We start from the raw sequence: 19,956 nt of genomic DNA, 5'->3' as shown, positions 1-19,956 counted from the left end.
AGGTACCAAGTCACTGATGGCGCCATGGCTGCGACTGACCAGTTTGGTGATCTCCTCAAATGGGCGCAGAAGTCTGCATGCATCGCACATGAGCAGCCACTGGCGCGGTTTAAAAAACCCCAGCTCCCCAGAACCTGTTCTGCCGCAGAGTTCATACAGGTAGACGTTAACTGCACGTTTCTGCTGGAGCAGCCTATCAAGCATATAGAAGGTTGAGTTCCATCGTGTCGGGCAATCGCAAAAAAGACGTTTGACCGGCAGATTGTGTCGCTGCTGAATGTCAGCAAGGCGAACCATGGCCGTGTAAGATGTTCTGAAATGGGCCGAGATTTTCCTTGCCTGCCGCAAGATGTCCTGGACCCCAGGGTATTTGACAAGGAATCGCTGCACAACCAAGTTTAAGACGTGTGCCATGCATGGCACGTGCGTGATTTTGCCCTGTTTCAATGCGCTAAGCAGATTGGCACCGTTGTCACACACCACTTTACCAACTGTCAAATTGAGCGGTGTTAGCCACTGATCTGCCTGTGAACGCAAAGCTGAAAGGAGTGCCGGGCCAGTGTGGCTTTTGGCTTCCAGGCACAACAGACGCAGCACGGCATGGCAATGTTTTACCTGGCATGTCGAATAGGTTCTGGGGAGCTTGGGCGGCGCAGCAGAAGAGACGCTAGCAGCGGAAAAGGAGGAGTCAGCCGAGGAGGAGAGGGAGGAGGATGGAGTAGGAGGAGGAGGAGAAGAAGAGTCAGGCCTGCATGCAATCCGTGGCGGTAAAACCAAATCTACATGGGTGCCACGGGTTACATGCTTGACGGCCGTCAGAAGATTCACCCAGTGGGCAGTAAAAGTGATATACCTTCCCTGCCCGTGTTTGCTAGACCACGTGTCTGTGGTCAGAAGTATCTTGGCACCGACACTGTGTGCCAGAGATACATTCACTTGCCGCTGAACATGGCCATATAGCTCTGGGATGCCCTTCTGTGAGAAATACTTCCTTCCTGGGACCTTCCATTGTGGTGTTCCAATGGCCACAAATTTGCGAAAGGCCTCCGAGTCCACCAGTTTATATGGCAGTAGTTGGCGGGCTATGAGTTCTGACAAGTCAGTCGTCAACCATTGGGCAAGAGGGTTATCCGGCGTCATCATTTTTTTACGCTCGAACATTAGGCCCACGGAAGCCTGCCTTTTTGCAGAAAAACGTAAGCTTGGCGTGATGGAAGGTGGAGTGGAGGACAATTGTGAGGAGAGAGGAGAAGGAGAAGTAGAAAACGAGGCTGGATAGTGAGAGCCTGGAGTGTGGCTTTGTGTGTTCTGTTGCTCCCACTGGGCTCGGTGATGGCTGCTCATGTGCCTTCTTAAGGCGGTCGTCCCTAGGTGAGTGTTGGGCTTATCGCGACTAATGCGTTGACTGCAAAGATTGCAGATGGCAACGCTGTTGTCAGCAGCGGACACGTTTAAAAAAGCCCACACTGCGGAGCCATGTGCTGGTGTCCTGGGAGTGCCAGATGTGACCGTACATGGTCGATGACTCGCTCCTGATACATTTGCAGTCTGCTTTGTCCCTCCTGTGCAATGTAAGTTATTCCTGCTTCTCCTCCCTATCTTCTGGTCCATATCTCCCTCTGAACTCCCCTCCTCTTCCTCTCTTGTGGGCACCCACGTGACATCAGTAGACACATCATCATCAACGTCACCTTCCCCACCGCTATAAGTAGAGATCTCGGAGTAGGCAGCAACACCGGGGACCAACCTCCTCCTTGGGCTGATCTGGGTACTGTTGTCAGACTGCTGAGTAGTGGTTGTTGCTACCTCCTCTTCCTGATCCAATACCAAGAGTGGCTGCGCATCAGAAATGTCTTCTTGATATGGATCGGAAAATAATTCCTGTGACTCAAGCGGAAGGGTGGTGGTGGTGGTGTTGGTGGTAGTGTCTTTGGGGGTGCACATAGCAGAGAGTGAAGAAGAGGGTGCAGATCGAGAGGATGAGGAGGGTGTAGAAGAGTAAGGTTGAGCGAGCCACTCCACCAAGTCTGGTGAGTCCTTAAAGTCATTGAATGCACCTTCTGCAACTTCTTACTTTGGCTCAAGCCTGTTGCTCCTGCCCTACCCCTACCACCCCTGCGGAAGGGCCTGCCTCTTCCTCTGCCTGTCATTTTTTAAATGACCCTGTGACAAAACTCTCAGTGCCTATACCGATGAAGGACTGCTGCAGTATAGGGCAGCGGTCAGCAGTAGTACACTTCAACCCTATGTATTGTGGACCTATACCAGTCCTTATAGAATAGCAGACTGTACCTCACTCAACCCTATGTACTGTAGTGCCCTAGACAGACCAAGTTACCAGTCCTTATAAGGACCTTTGTGGAACAAGTAGGTTGTGAGTGATTAGCAGACTGTACGTCAGTCCCTATACCGATGAAGGACTGCTGCAGTATAGGGCAGCGGTCAGCAGTAGTGCACCTCAACCCTATGTATTGTGGACCTATACCAGTCCTTATAGAATGGCAGACTGTACCTCACTCAACCCTATGTACTATAGCACCCTACACCAGGTTATTACCAGTCCTTATAAAGGACCTTTGTGGAACAATTAGGTTGTGAATGATTAGCAGACTGCAACAGAAGGGCAGCAGTCAAGTATAATATTCTTTCTATATTTGGAAGAAAGAATATTATACGTGTACAAGCCTATTACCATACCACTGATACCAGTCCTGAAAAGAACCTTTGTGGACCTAATATAGTAACAGCTGCTGATTAAACTGACCCTCACTGCCTCACACACTGCTTCCTGCCTGTCCCTATATAAACTGACAAAACAGAGGCTACTGGAACAATAACTGGAATAGCACTTTTGTGGACCTGATAGTAACAGCTAATGACTAAACTGACTGTCCCTACAGCAGACACACCGTCCTGTCCCTTTCTCTAAACTGACAAAAGACGCTCAGGCTGCTGCAACAATCAGTAGCACAGCAAACCTATTTACACCTAACACCTATACCAGTCCTGAAAATAACTTGTGTACCAAATAGCTAGCGATTTAGGTCACTGCAATCTCTCCCTGCTCCACACAGCAACCTCTCCCTATAGTGACAGAAGAAAGAATGTAAAATGGCCGCCGGATCGGGTGTATTTATAAGTTAGGGGGGATGTCTAAGTGTCCATGTGCTGTAATGTCTCAATTGGCTGTCCTGTACCCCATGATGGATGTGTCATCATAGGTCAAAGTTCTTTTACACAGTAAAAACACGGAAGTCCACCGGGCGAACGGCGGCAATAGTCCGCCGATCGGGCGAATCGACCGCCGGGCGATCCGTTCGGCCATCACTATTCCTTTCACCAATCTCAGGCTCCAGGCTTCCAGCTAAAACTCCAGTCCCAGTTCCGTAAGAAGCCACGGACTCTCAAGCCCACTAAAGCGGGGGAACAAGTCCTCTTCACAATAAAGGGGTATCCAAATTGCTTGAGTGTGCTGATGTTTGCAGGGGAGAATTGTAAACGAGAGGGTCTGCAACATAGTGGCTTGCAGTTACAAGTTGAAATTTCAGAGCTTCTTCCCTCCTGCTTTATGCTTTCAAATTTTTTGCACAAAAAAAAAAAAAAAGTATTCCTCTTCTGCAAAATCTCAATCATCTTCTATCTCAAGGAGTGATCATTCAGGTTTCAGAAAATTAAGTTTTATGGTTTCTAGTCAAATCTTTCACAAACAAAATGGTAATGCTCTCCCTATATTGTATTTCAAGAGACTTATCACGTTGATAAGTCTCTACAAGTGCAGAAATTCCAGATTTTAATTTGTACGGTCTGCAGTGGCCTTTGTCTAGCAGGGAGTTTTCCAGACATCAGTGGATATCAAAGATGTTTACCTACATGTTCTGACCTTTCAACTTCACCAAATAGTTTCTGCAGTTTGTGATGGAAGGCTGCCACTTTCTTAGAGGTCTTTCCATCTGACCTATCTACAGCTCCTGCTTTTTCACCAGGGTTCTGACAATGGTTCTGGGGCTTCTGCATATCCAGGGTATTTCTTGTAGGATACCTGGATGACTTAAAGAGGAAGTAAACCCTGATGAGTTTACTTGCTCTTTCATTCCCTGTAAAGGCAAAGCATAATGGACTACTATGCATCGCATAGAAGCCCATTATGTGTCACTTATGGGACACAGGAGCCAGATAAGTCGCCGCTGTCCCCTGTAGTCCGCCGCATCCATCTTGTTGGTGGGGTGTCGCAGCTCCACCGCTGTCATTCGGCGAAGCCGCGATGACGTCACTCCCGCACATGCGCACGGGAGTCGACACGCGCGGCAGCTCCATTCTTGGAAATGCTGCGCTCAGTGCGCCTGCGCGCCACTGTCTATAGTGCATTCGCCGTAGACAGCGGTGCCCGTTTTCGGGCAAATATCTCCTAAACCATATAGGTTTAGGAGATATTGTTTGGACCTACAGGTAAGCCTTAATCTAGGCTTACCTGTAGGTCAAAGTGGTTTGTAAGGGTTTACAACCACTTTAATTCGGTATGAGGATTTTGAGAAAGATGTTAGGCTCCTTTGAGGCAGTGCCCCTTGTCCAGTTTCATTCCGGGCCCCATCCAATGAAACATGTTAATAGCATGCAACAGGAGGACCCGGTTTTTGTATGTCGTTAAACCCCAAAAGAGTCTGAACTGGTGGCTGTCTGAATGGATGCTGGAGATGGGAAAATGGTTCCTCTCTATATCCTGGATGTTCCTGACAATCTCTAGGTCGATGGAATCTTCCTGTTTGGACAGAATTTTAGGGTACAGTCTACCATCCATATTGCAGGCCTGAGAAATTGGCAGGCAGGATTTTTCCCAGCCCTCCATAACTGTGTGGAGGAGTGAGCGCTTCACCCAGGAGGTGTTCAAGAAACTCTGCCATCAGTGGGGATCCAGGTTGAATGCAAAGCTGGACAGGGCCATCTTCAGCACCAGGGATCATTAATCATTGCAGTAGATGCTCTGTTGACGCAGTGAGACCAGTTCTCCCTAATTTATGCAGTTCTGCTGTTACAGCTTCTACTGTTTCACAGGGCAATTACTGGTGATTCTAAATGCCCTGGTATGGCCCAGAAAAACTTGTTGGAAGAGGACCCTTGGATTCTTCCATATCAACCTAACCTTTTGTCGCAAGGTCCAATCTTACATCCATCTTTACAGTTGCTGGCTGTTGAAGCCAGTGTCTTGAGAGACAGTGGTCATTGATTTGGTCATTACTATTTTAATTAAGATTCAGAAAGTGCCTTCAATGAAATTTTACAACAGATTTAGGAAATCTTGTTTTGCTTGATGTGAAGCTAGAGCATTTAATTCTTGCCAGCTTGTCTTGGGTCACATCCTGGCTTTTCTGTAATCTGGAGTTGATCCAGAACTGGCCTTGAGTACAATCAAAAGTCATATTTCAGCCTTTGCGGCCCATTTTCAGAGACTGATTGTTTCACATTCCTTGGTGCACCCCACTATAAGGATTCTTTTGAATCCATGGGGCCTCAACTTGTTTCTTTCTGTATTACAGAACTCTCTATTTAAACCCATCTGGCATGTTCTTTTAGCTCTTTTGACTTGGAAGAGTTGCTCTGTTGCTTCTCCGTGGCAATGTGTTTTTTAACCCTCCACTGTCATTTTTATCTAAGGTGGTTTCTTTGTTTCATCTCAACCAAGACATTTTGTTGCTACATATCTGTCCTACAGATGGCAAAGGGACAAGGTTCTTCAAACTTTGGATGTGGTTTGTGTAATTGGGTTTTAAAATTTGTCAGTCAGATTCCATTTTTGGACATCCTGAGAGCCCAAGGAAGGGTCACACATTTTGCCAGGAGTGTGGGTGTCTCCTGGGCTATTTGACATCAGGCTTTGTTAGCTCAAATTTTTAAAGCTGCTATCTGGTTTTTGGTTCATAATTTTGCAAAGTGTTATCAAGTAGTAGTTTGCATTACTGAGGATGCAACCTTTGGGCGGCATGTTTTGCAGGCTGTCACATGAGGTTCTAATGTGTTTTGGTTTAGTTGTTTGGGGCCAGACGACTTTTTACTGTATTGCCCTTCCTCATATTAATTTGTTTCAGTCACCACTATTGTAATAGATAAAGATACTGTGTCCCATAATGTACATTAACCACTTTGCACCCACTATAGCCAAAAGACGTCTACAGAGCGGACGCTAACTGCCGGGAGGCCGTCCCTGGACATCGTCCTGTTTACTTCCCCAATGCACGCCGCCGCGGGCATGCATCGGGGAAGTTCTGTGTTGGCCATGTCCCTCAGACACAGCCAATCACAGATCATGCTAAATGGCCAATCACAGCGGCCATTTAGCACTCGATCGGCCTGTCCAATGAGAGGTGAAGGTGATCTCATATGTAAACATATGAGATCATCTCTCATCACCGGCTCCCCTCCTCACACAGAGACAGCGTGTGAGGAGGGAGAGCTTCCGTGCTGCAGCGTCAGTGAGCACACACACACACACACACACACACACAGAGTAAAACACACACAGTGAGACACACACATGCCCACCTGTCCCCAGTGCCACCTATCAGTGCCATCTGTCCCCTGTGCCACCTATCAGTGCCATCTGTCCCCAGTGCAACCTGTCCCCTGTGCTAACTATCAGTGCCACCTGTCCCCAGTGCCACCTGTCAGTGCCACGTGTCCCCAGTGCCACCTAACAGTGTCATCTGTCCACAGTACCACCTGTCCCCAGTGCCACCTATCCGTGCCACCTGTCCCCAGTGCCATGTGCCACCTGTCCCCAGTGCCACCCATCCATAGTGCCACCTGTCCCCAGTGCCACCTGTCCCTAGTGCCATGTGTCCCCAGTGCCACCTGTCAGTGTCAGGTGTCATCAGTGCCACGTATCAGTGCCACCTGTCAGTGTCATGTATCATCAGTGCCATGTATTGGTGCCATCTGTCATCAGTGTCAGGTGTCATCAGTGCCATGTATTAGTGCCATCTGTCATCAGTGCCACGTATTAGTGCCATCTGTCATCAGTGCCATGTATTTGTGCCATCTGTCATCAGTGCCACATCAGTGTCACGTGTCAGTGCCATGTATTAGTGCCATCTGTCATCAGTGTCACATGCCATCAGTGCCACATATCAGTGCCATCTGCCATCAGTGCCACGTCAGTGTTACGTGTCATTGTCCTGGTGCTCCAGGACCTTCAAAAGTGTAATAGGTAGTCAACAAGTTAGATGTGTAATTTATGCTCCTAGAACATGTGACGGCACTCCCTGCATGTTGGGTCTCTCTAAGTGTCCAGGCTGTGAAAAAGTCCCACACTGGTATCGTAATACTCATGAGGAGTAGCAGAATGTATTTTGGGGAATTATTTGTGGTATACACAGGCCATGTGAGAGAAATAACCTATTACAATGACAATTTTGTGGGAAAAAAATAAAAATAAAAAAGATTTTCATTTTGCAAAGAATTGTGGGAAAAAATGACAACACCAAAAACCTCACTATGCCTCTTACTAAATACCTTGGAATGTCTACTTTCCAAAAAGGGGTCATTTGGGGGGTATTTCTACTTTCCTGGCTTGCTCGGGTCGCAAGAAATTAGATAGGCCACCAGTACATCAGATGTGATCAATTTTTTATGATTCGCACACCAGCTTGTAGACTCTCTAACTTTCACAAAGACCAAATAATATCCACTAATTTGGGTTATTTTTACCAAAGATATGTAGCAGTATAAATTGTGGCCAAAATTTATGAAGAAAAAATTAATAATTTGCATAATTTTATCACAGAAACAAAGAAAAATTTGTTTTTTTTTTCAAAATTTTTGGTCTTTTTTCATTTATAGCACAAAAAATAAAAACCCCAGAGGTGATCAAATACCACCAAAAGAAAGCTCTATTTGTGGAAAAAAAAGGACAAAAAATTAATTTGGGTACAGTGTTGCATGAGTGAGTAATTGTCATTCAAAATGTGAGAGCACCGAAAGCTCAAAATTGGTCTGGGCAGGAGGGGTGTTTAAGTGCCCAGTAGGCAAGTGGTTAAAGAAAATGAGATTTTGTTTGTCTTGTTTTTTTGTCAGTGTCCAATCATCTGAAGGTGACAGCATAACCCTGTTGTAATGGAAATCAAGATGTTCTGTGTCCTGCAATGTTCTCCAAGAAAATAATTTGACAGGTTAACTAAAGATCCAATTTTTTCTGGAATTAAACAAATGTAAGTATTTTGTGGCTTCCAATTTTTGCCAGTCAAAGCAGGTCTTGCTTGAAGAAAATGCACATGCCACTCCTTAAATTACATGTTTTTTTATTTTTTTTATTTAATGATCTAAACCAAATATTACTAAATACTGCTAACTGTAAGCAAAGGAAATTGTAAAAAAAAATGCAATTATTCTGTCTAAAAGTACACTTCCAAAGTATGCTGTACCTGAGACGGTCTCTAAACACTGTGCAGGTTCTGGAAAATGATGCACAGCTTAAAAAGGTATCTCCCAAAAATTGTCATTTTAAAGATTTGTTATTTCTCTCTAAGCTTAATTATTAAAAGGCTCCTTCCCTGCTGTACTTTTATTTATTTATTTATATTTGCATTGGCAGAATTGCATTACCAAAACACCGGAGATCTGTCATTTCGTGAAAGGTGTGCAGTGGGGATATGTTGGTTGGTCATTGCAATTGATCAAGATTTACATGATGATAGATTTGCAGAGCTGGACATCATAAATGATGATGATCGGGAACATCTATTTTTTTTATTGCATAGTTTTTTTTTTAATAAGTAATAAAGGGTGCCAATGTACCCCTATACTAATTTCTCCGGGAAAGGGTGAATATCTTGGAGTCCCTTATTATAAAGGCCCCCCATACTTTTTTGGGGGGACCAAAGGTGGATAAGAAGCCCTTGTCCTTCACCATTCAGACCAAGTTCCTTTCGGGGAGACACTTTGACAAGGTACCCTCCTAATATTGAAAGACGTCTGTCCTTACCTGGTACAGGAATGGGGGGGGGGGGGACACACTCAAAGCTTTCTGAGCCTTCTGTTTCCTAGCCACATTGTTGACATGATTGAATAGGGGTCTGGGTGAAATTTCAAGGGGTGCCCAAAGTGTTTCAAGTAAAGGATTAAATTGTACTGTTCTGTAACGTGCAGTTGTAAGGCGTCATACCAAGCATGTTATTTAAAGGATCTGTGTATTTTTAATGTTGCAATTTAAGTAGCATGAAAAGACCCTCTCCCCATTGTACCATTTTTTTTATTTTTTATTTCTGCATTGGTAAGTGCCTAGCCAGTCCTCTATGGCAGTGCCCAGCCAGCTCTCCAGGCCTTGTTTTCAACAATAGATGCCCAATAGCCTTATCAACTTTAATGGGGTTCAGAGCTGAATTTGTTGTTTTGCGGACTTCCATTGACTTCAGTGCAATTTATCTCAAAATGTGCCTCCCATTGACTACAAGCCGTTACCTTAAAATTCCTTAACTTAAGAGAATTTGTTCATGCATTCACCAATTGGCCAGTTCACTTATTGTTCTCGCTTCTTTTTCTCCCTTTGCATTTTTGAAATGTCAGTTTTAATTAACAATGTACAGTTCCAATGTAAATTGTTGTAAGAAACGTGCTAACACCTTATGCTTCTACCTAGGTTGGATAACATAAAAAAAAAAATAGCTTAAGCTATGATCATCCTTTATACGACTGATTAATATACCTGTGTAACCAACATGCTAGCCAGTGTTTACATTTTGCTAATAATGTTCCTCTTGAACTGTCCATTAGAGAATTTCCAAAAATGTAAACTATAATGGTCTAAATTTATAAAAACAGTTGTGCTTTACAAATGTGCATAAAGCCCCATACACACCATCAGATTTTCTGCTGATTTTTGTTTTCAGATTGACCAAAACCATGTAGTACAAGGGCCTGCCTGATTGCATACAAATTTAAACTCCTAAGGTTTGACCTCATATTATATGGTTTTCCAATAGTGTGTATGGGGCTTAACCACTTAGCAACCGGCCCATACCCGAATGACGGCTACAGGGCAGTTGCTTAACTATGGAAGGACGTACATTGACGTCCTCCCAGCGTCCCATGGGGCGCGCACTCGAGAACATCTGTGACCGCCGGGGTCCACAGGACCCGGCGCATCTTGGATCACGGTAAACGGGCGCTCATCGCAGCCATTTACCACGTGATCGTTCATTCAAATGATGGAGGGATCACTTGTAAACAAACCGGCGCCATGTCATGACACCGGATTCTCCCTCCCCTCTATGTATTGATCGGTACAGTGAGAGGGGAGAGATCGGTGACAGCAGCGCTGTAGGCTGGATCTGTAGTGCCCACAACGCTGCTTACTGCCAATACTCTGCAATACTCTGCAATGCCCTGCCCATACTCTGCAATGCCCTGCCCATACTCTGCCATAAACAGCCATACTCAGCGATACCCTGCAATACTCGTCGATACCCAGCCCTGCTCAGCCATGCTCGGCCATACTCGGCTGTACTTAGCCTCTGTATGTTGCCAGGCTGTGGAAGTCTCACACATGTGGTATCGTCGTACTCAAGAAGAGTAGGAGAATCTATTTTGGGGTATCATTTTTGGTATGTACATGCTATATGTTAGAAATATTGTATAAATGGACAACTTTGTGTTAAAAAAAAAAAAAAAGCATTTTAACCACTTCCCGCCCGCTGGCCATCTTATGACAGCCTTGACTTTGTGCGGGGATATCTGAAAGATGCCTGCAGCCGCAGGAATCATTCAGATATCAGCTTTTTCAGCCGGTGATTCCCTACACCATAAGAATGATCATAACAGCTGTTCCGCTACTTGATTCTCCCATGCGAGATAAAAAGTTACAACGACAGCCATTGTATTCTCTAGGGTCTTTGCTAAAAAAAAACATATATAAAGTTTTGGGGTCCTATGCAATTTTCTAGTAAATAAATGATGATTTTTATATGTAGAAGAGAAATGTCATAATTGTCCTGGGTGCTCCAGAACACCTGATGGCGCTCCCTGCATGTTGGGCCCCTGTATGTGGCCACGCTGGGTAAAAATCTTACATATGTGGTATCGCCATACTCATACAAATGTATTTTGGGGTGTAATTTGTGGTATGCATATGCTGTGTGTGAATAGCCTGATAATATGACAATTTTGTTAAAAAAGAATTGTGGGAAAAAAATTCCAAAAAACTCACCATGCCTCTCTTTCTAAATACCTTGGAATGTCTTATTTACAAAAAAGGGTCATTTGGAGGGTATTTGTACTTTTCTGGCTTGTTAGGGTCTCAAGAAATGATCAATTTTCAGATATTGGCACCATAGCTTGTGGACTCTACAACTTTCACAAAGATCAAATAATATACACCGATTTGTACTTATTTTTACAAAAGATATGTAGTAGTATAAATTGTGGCCAAAATTTATGAAGAAAAATTACTAATTTGCTAAATTTTATAACAGAAACAAAGAAAAATTACAGAATTTTTGGTGTTTTTTCTTTTATAGTAAAAAATATAAAACCCAGCGGTGATGAAATACCACCAAATGAAAGCTCTATTTGTGTGAAAAAGGGACAAAAATGTCATATGGGTACAGTGTTGCATGACTGAGTAATTGCCATTCAAAATGTGAGAGCAACGAAAGGTGAAAGTTGGTCTGGTTATTAAAGTGGTTGTAAACCCTTACAAACCACTTTGACCTACAGGTAAGCCTAGATTAAGGCTTACCTGTAGGTCCAAGAAATATCTCCTAAAAACGTACACGGCTTAGGAGATATTTGCCGAAAGACAGGCACCGCTGTCTACGGCGCATGCGCGGTAGACAGCGGCGCACAGGTGCACTGAGCACGCCGCTGTTAATGGCGATATGCCGCGAGTGGCGGCTCCCGTGCGCATGCGCGGGAGTGATGTCATTGCGGCTTTGTCGAATGACAGCGGCGGAGCAGCGAGACCCACTGAGAAGATGGATGCTCCGGACTGCAGCGGACAGCGGTGACTTCGCTGGCTCCTGTGTCCGGTAAGTGACACATAATGGACTACTATGCGATGCATAGTAGCCCATTATGCTTTACCTTTGCAGGGAATCAAAGAGGAAGTAAACCCATCAGGGTTTACTTCCTCTTTAAGGGGGTTTAAGTGCCCAGTGGTCAAGTGGTTAATGCCCTGTACACACGTGTGTGGACTCCATCTTTTTTTTCCATTGGAATTTCTGACACAGTTTGAGAGCTGGACCTAAAATTTCCCAACAACAAAATCCGATCATTTAAATTCCAATTGTGTGTAGACAATTCAGATGGACAAAGTGCCACCCATGCTCAGAATAAATTAAGAGACGAAAGCTATTGGCTACTGGCCTGTTTATAGTCCCGACGTACACATTTGATGTCACCAGAACGATCAGATTTTCCGATAACTTTGTGCGATCATATGTATGCAAGAACAGTTTGGCCCAAAATCCATCGGAAAAAATCAGACGGTTTTTGTCATCGGCAGGGCTGGACTTACCATTGGGCTTGACTGGGCTCAAGCCCATGGGCCCTGCCCAATAGGGGGCCCCGCCGAGATACATAGCCGAGTGTACTCGCTCGGCTCCGCTCACAGCCACACCCAGTCCCGCCCTATGATGGACATAACAAAGGACTGTGAGAGGACCCGAGAGGCGCTGAGAGGACATGAGAGCCGCCAAGATACACAGGACTCTATATCTCGGCGGCGCCATTTTTAAACTTCAAGACTTCAATGACAAGGCTGCAAATGACAAGGCTACACTGACAGGGCTGCAAATGACACTGACAAGGCTGCAATGACAATGGACAAGGCTGCTGATGGATGGGTAAGGCTGCACATGGACACTGATAAGGCTGCATTGATGGGCATTTAAATGTAAGTTTTTTCCCTTAAAATTCCCTCCTAAACTTGGGGTGTGTGTCATACGCCGGCGTGTGTTATACGCCGATAAATACGGTAATGTATAGAAGGTAGGGCCGAAAGTGACTGAAGCCCAGGGGCCCCCTCCGCCCCAAGTCCTGCCCTGGTCATCGGAATGTCTGACCGTGTGTACAGGTCATAACACTTCACTTGTTTCAAGACCCCGAATCATGCCCCATTCAAATGAATCAATTAAACAAAAATAAGAGGAGGGGGGTAAGGTCATGCAAATGGCCTCATCTTCAAGCATGAAGTGCTCCCTGCAGTCTTATGCAGATTCGCTCGCGGATGCTGCAGAACTCCCACTGTGTCCTGCGTTTTTATGAATGAATAAATGTCAACCAGCGAGAAAGTCAGCAGGGTTATTAAGTAGTGCCTGTGACAATCAGGGAAACTGTATAGAGGGACTGAAGATGCACAGTTCCAACCGGATTTCTCCAAAATGCACAAGTCAATAACAAAAATGTTCAGATTGAAATCTCCTGTCTGTGATAAGCATTCATGAGAGGTAGTATATTTGACAAAAAGAGAACCAGGTGAGTGACAGCCAGTGGAGGGATTGGCAGCGAGGGGTAGCAGACGCTAAGCAGTTTGTAAGGTGGATGAGTCTGGCAGCAGCATTCATGATGGACTGAAGGGGGGATAACCTATTTAAAAGGTAAGCCAATGAGGAGGGAGATGCAGTAATCAATGCAAGAGATAATCATGGAGTGAATCAGGATCTTTATGCTTTCATTGGTTAGGAAGGGACATATTTTGGAGCTGTTGTGGAGGTTCAGGCAGCAAGCTTTGGAAAGTGATTGGATGTGTGGCTGAAAGGAGAGTCCAGGATAACACCTAGCACCTGGTTGTGACATTGCTCTTGATAGAGAAGTCAGGGGAAGAGGCACATGTGGGAGGAAATATTTTGAGCTTGGTTTTGGACAAGTTGAGTTAGAGGAAGTAGTGTGACATCCAGGCTGATATATTAGTAAGTTAGTGATGCATGAGGAGACTTATGGAGTGACTTGGGGGGTGGAGAGATAGATTTTTGTGTAGTTAGCATAGAAATGATATTGAAAGCCATGGGAGGCTATCAGCTGACCCAGGGAGGACGTGTATATTGAAAACAGTAGAGGTCCAAGAGCAGAACCTTGGGGGACCCCAATGGCGAAAGTGGAAGAAGTAGAATTGGAAGTGACACTGAAGGTGCCGTGGGATAGGTAGGATGAGAGCCTGGTTTCAGAGACCAAAGGAGTAATGTTTTTTGGGGAGGAGGGGGGTGAACCGTATCAAAGGCACCCAAAAGGTCCTTTGAAACGGTTGACATCTTCCGGTGGCACTGCCCCTTTCGGACTTCAAAAGGGGGTAGAGCTACCTGAGTGATTTAATTGGGTGGCCCTGCCCCTTGCCTGACCTGCCAGGCTGTATGTTTGGATAAGGGTCTGGTATGGATTTTGAGGGGGAACCCCATGCTGTTTAAAAAAAAAATTGGCATGGTTTCCCTTTAAAATCCATACCAGACCCAAAGAGCCTGGTCTGGACTGGGGGGAACACCATGCAGTTGTTTTTTTTTGTTTGCAGAAATGGTATTGCATTTCCGGCAATTTAAATGTAATTTCATGCATTTTTTTTTCTTTAGAAATTTCATATTTGCTGCAGCATATTCTATACATGCTCCAGAAGCGCCACTTTACAGGCCGAGACCATGGTTAAAGGAAGTTTTTATTTTTATTGTTTCACTTAAAGTGGGAACCCCACTTTAAGTGAAACAATAAAAATGAAAATTCCTTTAAATATAGTGCGGGGGGGGGGGGGGGTCCCCTTAGTCTGTCTGCAAAGTTGCGCATATATAGCACATGCTTCAGCAAAAAATTTAATTTCTAAAGAAAATAAAACAAAAACAATTGCATTTAAATGGACTCACAATTAGAATTGCTGGCACCTGCTACCGTGTTTCCCCGAAAGTAAGACAGTGTCTTACTTTCTTTTTATCCCCAAAAGCCCCACTATGTCTTACTTTCGGGGTATGTCTTATATTGGAAAAAAATTGTCGAATTTTTTGTTTTAACCATAAAATTAACATTTATTAACAACCTGAACAGTATTGTATTCACCACAAAACAGTTTTATAAAAGGAAGTGCCAAGAATGTCTTGTTACAACATTGCATAACATGTAAAACAATGAAAAATGGTAAGAACAAACAGTGGAATACTGGAGGATAAAACTGATTTATGTGTGATACAGTACTACCTGCTGTATTTAATCCAGTGTGACACCTGCTGATACCCACTGGGTTACATACAGCAGATGATACCCCAGTATGCCAGTGTGTATGTTTTACTGATGTATGATTAATACTGTGTGCATTACCATATTTTAAGCAGGAGGCGGCAGTGACAAGTGCAGGGGACGGCGCGGTGACGTATGGAGAGGGGGACGGCTCAGGCGTGGGCAGGAGGCGGCGCTCATTAAGATCAGAGGGAAATGGCAGACGCGGTGACGTATGGAGAGGGGGACGGTGCGGACGTGGGCAGGAGGTGGCGCGCAGCTAGATGAGAGGGAGGCGGCAATACCCCCGTGTTTCCCCGAAAGTAAGACATATGTCTTACTTTCGGGGTACGGCTTATATTAGCCGACCCCTCTGAAACTCCCGATACGTCTTACAATCGGGGGTGTCTTACTATCGGGGAAACAGGGTATTTAAAAAAAGAAAAAAAAGAAAATAATGGTGTCCCCCCCCCTCCCCTAGTCCATACCAGGCCCATATATGGACATTCAGCCCAGCATGTCAGGAAAGGGGGGGGGGGGGTGAGCGTGCGCTGGCGCTCCCCCCTCCTGAACCATACCAGGCTACATGCCCTCAACATGGGGGAAGGGTGCTTTGGGGTGGGGGGGTCTCTGCCCCCCCACCCCAAAGCACCTTGTCCCGATGTTAATGGGGACAAGGGCCCCTTCCCGACAACCCTGTGCTGTGGTTGTTGGGATCTGCGGGCAGGGAGCTTATTGGAATCTGGAAGCCCCTGTCAGATCACCTGAGGCCAGGTGACAGATGAACACCATTGCGGTCAGGAGTGCTCCACTAAAGGTAGTGGACCCTATGGCTGACTGCTGCGGATTGAACTCTGGGTGGTTCAGGAAAGCAGGTACACTGGAGCACCAACACGGATCCCACTGGGAGCTGGCGCATACGTTTCCCCAGGGTGTGGAGTCTAAGCCCTTGTACACACAGACGGACATTCCGACAACAGATTTTGTCCGAAACTTGTGTTGCATACACACGGTCGGACAAAGTCGTCAGAAAATCTGATCATTCAGAACGTGATGACGTTATTTTGTTACAAACGGGACTATGTTCAGGCTAGAAGCCAATAGCTTTGGTCTAGGAATTTGATCTGAGCATGCGCGGCACTTTGTCCGATTGGAATTCTCTACACATGATCAGACAAAGTCCGATCGGATAATGTTGTCGGAAGGTTTTATAGCCAAGCTCTCAAACTTGGTCCGTCGGATATTCTGACGGAAACAGTCCGATGGAGCCCACACACTGTCAGATTATCTGACAGCACGGTCCGATCGGACATTTTCCATCGAAAGGGCTTAGAGCCAGCATGTGTTCACCAGAGCCTCTAGTGCTGCGGACGGACTGCGCTGCAACTGGCTCCAGGTCGCAGCCCCCAGGGTCTCCGAGCTCATGCTCACAGTAGGCTACAGGAAGATAGAGAGGAAGCAGCAGCCAAGCACAAGGGATAGTCAAGAGATAAGCCAAAGGTCAGGGCAACTAGCAGACAAGGATAGACCGAGAACACACCAAAGATCAGGGTAACAAGCAGGCAGGGACAGTCAAAGAACAAGCCAAGTTCGGTAACAGAAACAGTCGTAGATGGTAAGCAGGAGACAGGAAACCAAACACACAATATTGCTCGGTTAAGGCAGGCTTGGACAGCACAGTGTTAAATAGTGTATCCTGTAGAGGCTAGGGTAGAGCCACGCTGAGGAAAGATTACTTAACTATGCAGGTGTGAGTGCAGGCCCAAGGCTGATACACAGACCAGGAGAAAGCAGACAGGGCATGAACGTATTACTGGCGATTCATGACAGCCCCCTTTAACAAGGGGGCCCCCAGATTCCCCCCCATGTGAATGGATAATGAGTACATTGTACCCCTACCTCTCTGCCTCTTGGGAGGCCTCCTGCCATATGCCCGCTCTGCTCTTTGACAGTTCTTATATAGGAAAGGGGCGAGGCAATCCAGTGACATTATGTGATGTTAGAAGCCACTGATTGACGTAACCAGATGGCCCAGCTCCTTGCCTATATAAGAACTGTCAGAGCGTTTTTTTTCTATTTTCTGGGTCCGGCAGGTGTCGTGATTGAAAATGGATTTACCCTGAGGATCACTATTTAAAGGTTTTCTTTTTTTTAATAAAGGACAAGTCAAAATGTTTGCCATTTACTGGTTCTTACTTTTTGACATTTTTAGGTGAATGGATAGGGGTAAGATGTACCTCTACCCATTCACATAGAGGGGCGGGATCTGGGGGCCCCCTTGTTAAAGGGGGCTTCAGGATCCTAATAAGCCCCCTGCCTGCAGACCCCAACAACCACAGCTCAGGGTTGTCGGAAAGCGGCCCTTGTCCCCATCAACATGGGGACAAGGTGCTTTGGGGTGGGGATGAGGGCATTTGGCCTGGTATGGGCTAGGGGGCATCCTACGCCATTTTTTTAAACATTAATCTTTACATTCATCTTTCAGTGGGGAAGCCCGCTGACAGATGACTCATGGTTGTTAAGCATGCAGGCGGCTGGCTTCCTGGCCTGCTGCTTAACAACCAGCTATTTCTTCACACAGAATTTAAATCGGTCACTTTTGACCAATCCGAGTCCTAATCTTTCTAAAAAGTTGGAATTCATTAGAAGACAAAAATACAAAATTAATTTGAACTGATTTCAATGAAATTCATTACTATTCGTTACTATTTCATATGGAGATTTGGATACATCCGAGCTCCTGAATAACCAAACATTTGTCCGAATTTGAACCAAAACAAATATCTAGAAGCAGAGTTGAATAAGGGGAGTGTTGATTTTCCCTGTTGACATGGGGTTTTAAGTGGGGGAGATACCTGTAGAGTGGAGATTTCATCACAAATTGCTAATCAATTCAAAAATAAGATTGATTCAATCTCCTGGGCAGTGAGTGTGTTAGTGGGTGGAGGCAGTGGAAGGCAAAGTCTCTGGCCAAGTGACACAAGAGCCTAAGCAATCATAAAGAAAACAGTACCTGTGGTCTTTCGGAGTATCAGGCATAGACTTTTGCACAACAGGAGAGTAATAAATTATGATCAGCTTTCATGTGTTAAAAGCACATGAGGAAATGCAGTTCTGCATTAGATGGTGAGAGAAGTCCCAGAAGACACACAGGTGGTGATCCTACTTTGACAGATAACAGAGCACCTCACACCAGAATCCGTGTGTCACACTCCCCTTTGGGGTTCACACTCACCAGAGAGATGAACACATCAAGCATTGATATCCTTTTAACACATGAAAGCTGATCATAATTTATTATGACAGTAGCGCTGCTGTAATGCTCATAGGCACTTAAGCTGGACCTTTTGTACTATTGTTATTACAATTTTAATAATACTGTTGTGCATGGCATTTAAGCGGCAGTTGACAATTTGCATGTAACGTAAATAGGTAATTTTGGCAAATCTGTGAGTGCTAAATTTTATGAAACCTGATACTTGCATAGCGCTGAGATAGTGGAAGTAGGCCTAGGATTTTACTGTAGTCTGACATAAACCAAGGACAGATAGAGGTCAGGGCAGGCAGCAGACCAGAAAATAATTCAGGAACAAATGTCAAGGCAGGCTAACTAGGGTCAGAATCAAGGTTCAGAGTGGTAAGTATAGAATCATTGGTGCATGAAGAACCCCAGAAATGTAATCTCTTGCTTGTGTGATTAGCTTGCAGATTTTCCCAGAAGTCTGCATTAAGATAAAAGTCAGATTTAGGCACCCTCCACAATATGAATTTCAGTTTTGGTGAGATACTCCCTGTGACGAACCGCATGGCACTCTGCCTGGATGCCTCCGCCAAGACACAGCTTCCTCCACTCTGGAACCAGGAAGTACAGCTGAGTATTGCACCCAATAACTAGATGGCACTAGCTTAGGTGCAAACTGTTACCCTTTATTGAATACTCACCCAGAATGTATACCACACAAAATCAGATAGGGGCATGATCACAATACTGTATCCTAAACAATGCAAACCTCAAACAGTAATATCATCTGTATTTTAAACAGTACATCCAATGAATAGCTAACAAACATATAAACATCCCACACTAGTTTGGTAACTAGGTGAAGTGGACACAATACTAGCAGACAGACAGACCGACAGAACAGGTGACTCGATTAAGGGGGATTTACACCTGGGAGGCACACAATGGGGGAGTATACAATGAAAGAAAGACACCTTAATAAATATATTACACATAACAGCAGGAGACACCAGCATCAGTTTTTTTGAAGTATGAGTCGGTGGAGGCTGAACCAATCAATGCTGGTTTGGGCACAGAGGCCCCAAATCTGTATCCAGGTCCTAGGTTCTCAAAGCCTGTGTATTTTCAAGGAGTCATGGACCCAAATCTGAAGCAAAACTACTCCAAAGGTCCCCCAGGCACACACCTCCCAAAGAATAGAGCCCCCTCAAAAGTCAGGGCCCCCAGTCAGTATGCAAGAGGCTTCTCTGCAATCCCCTCCAAAATCCCCTGTCCCGGTTGGGTCCGTCACACTCCAAGGATTAAACACTTGTAAAGGGATGCTGACCCTGGAGATTTTCTCATCAGGACACTGAAAGTACACCCTCCCATTCAGACTCAGTCTGCACAGAACATGGCAAAATAAACAGCTATTTGTTAAGATCAGAAAAAGGTTGAACTCTTAAAAACTGTATTAAATTCCCTATCACTCCAAAGAACATAGATCACAACAAAACTGATGGATTTTTGCTGCCTGATCAGCGATGCTGGCTAGTTTATTC

At 45.1% G+C, this 19,956-nt stretch overlaps 1 protein-coding gene across 2 annotated transcripts in view; it reads right to left on the bottom strand.

The window, feature by feature from the left end:
- Positions 1 to 19,956, bottom strand: part of LOC143928074 (complement factor H-like) — a 1,075,600-nt gene that overhangs the window by 740,917 nt on the left and 314,727 nt on the right. The window lies entirely within an intron of this gene.

Source organism: Lithobates pipiens, unplaced genomic scaffold (assembly GCF_037356315.1).
Source record: "Lithobates pipiens isolate NorthernLeopardFrog02 unplaced genomic scaffold, aLitPip1_a1.2 Scaffold_23, whole genome shotgun sequence".
Taxonomy (NCBI): Eukaryota; Metazoa; Chordata; class Amphibia; order Anura; family Ranidae; genus Lithobates; species Lithobates pipiens.
The sequence above is the reverse complement of the archived record's forward strand: the minus strand, read 5'-3'. Positions and strand labels throughout refer to the sequence as shown.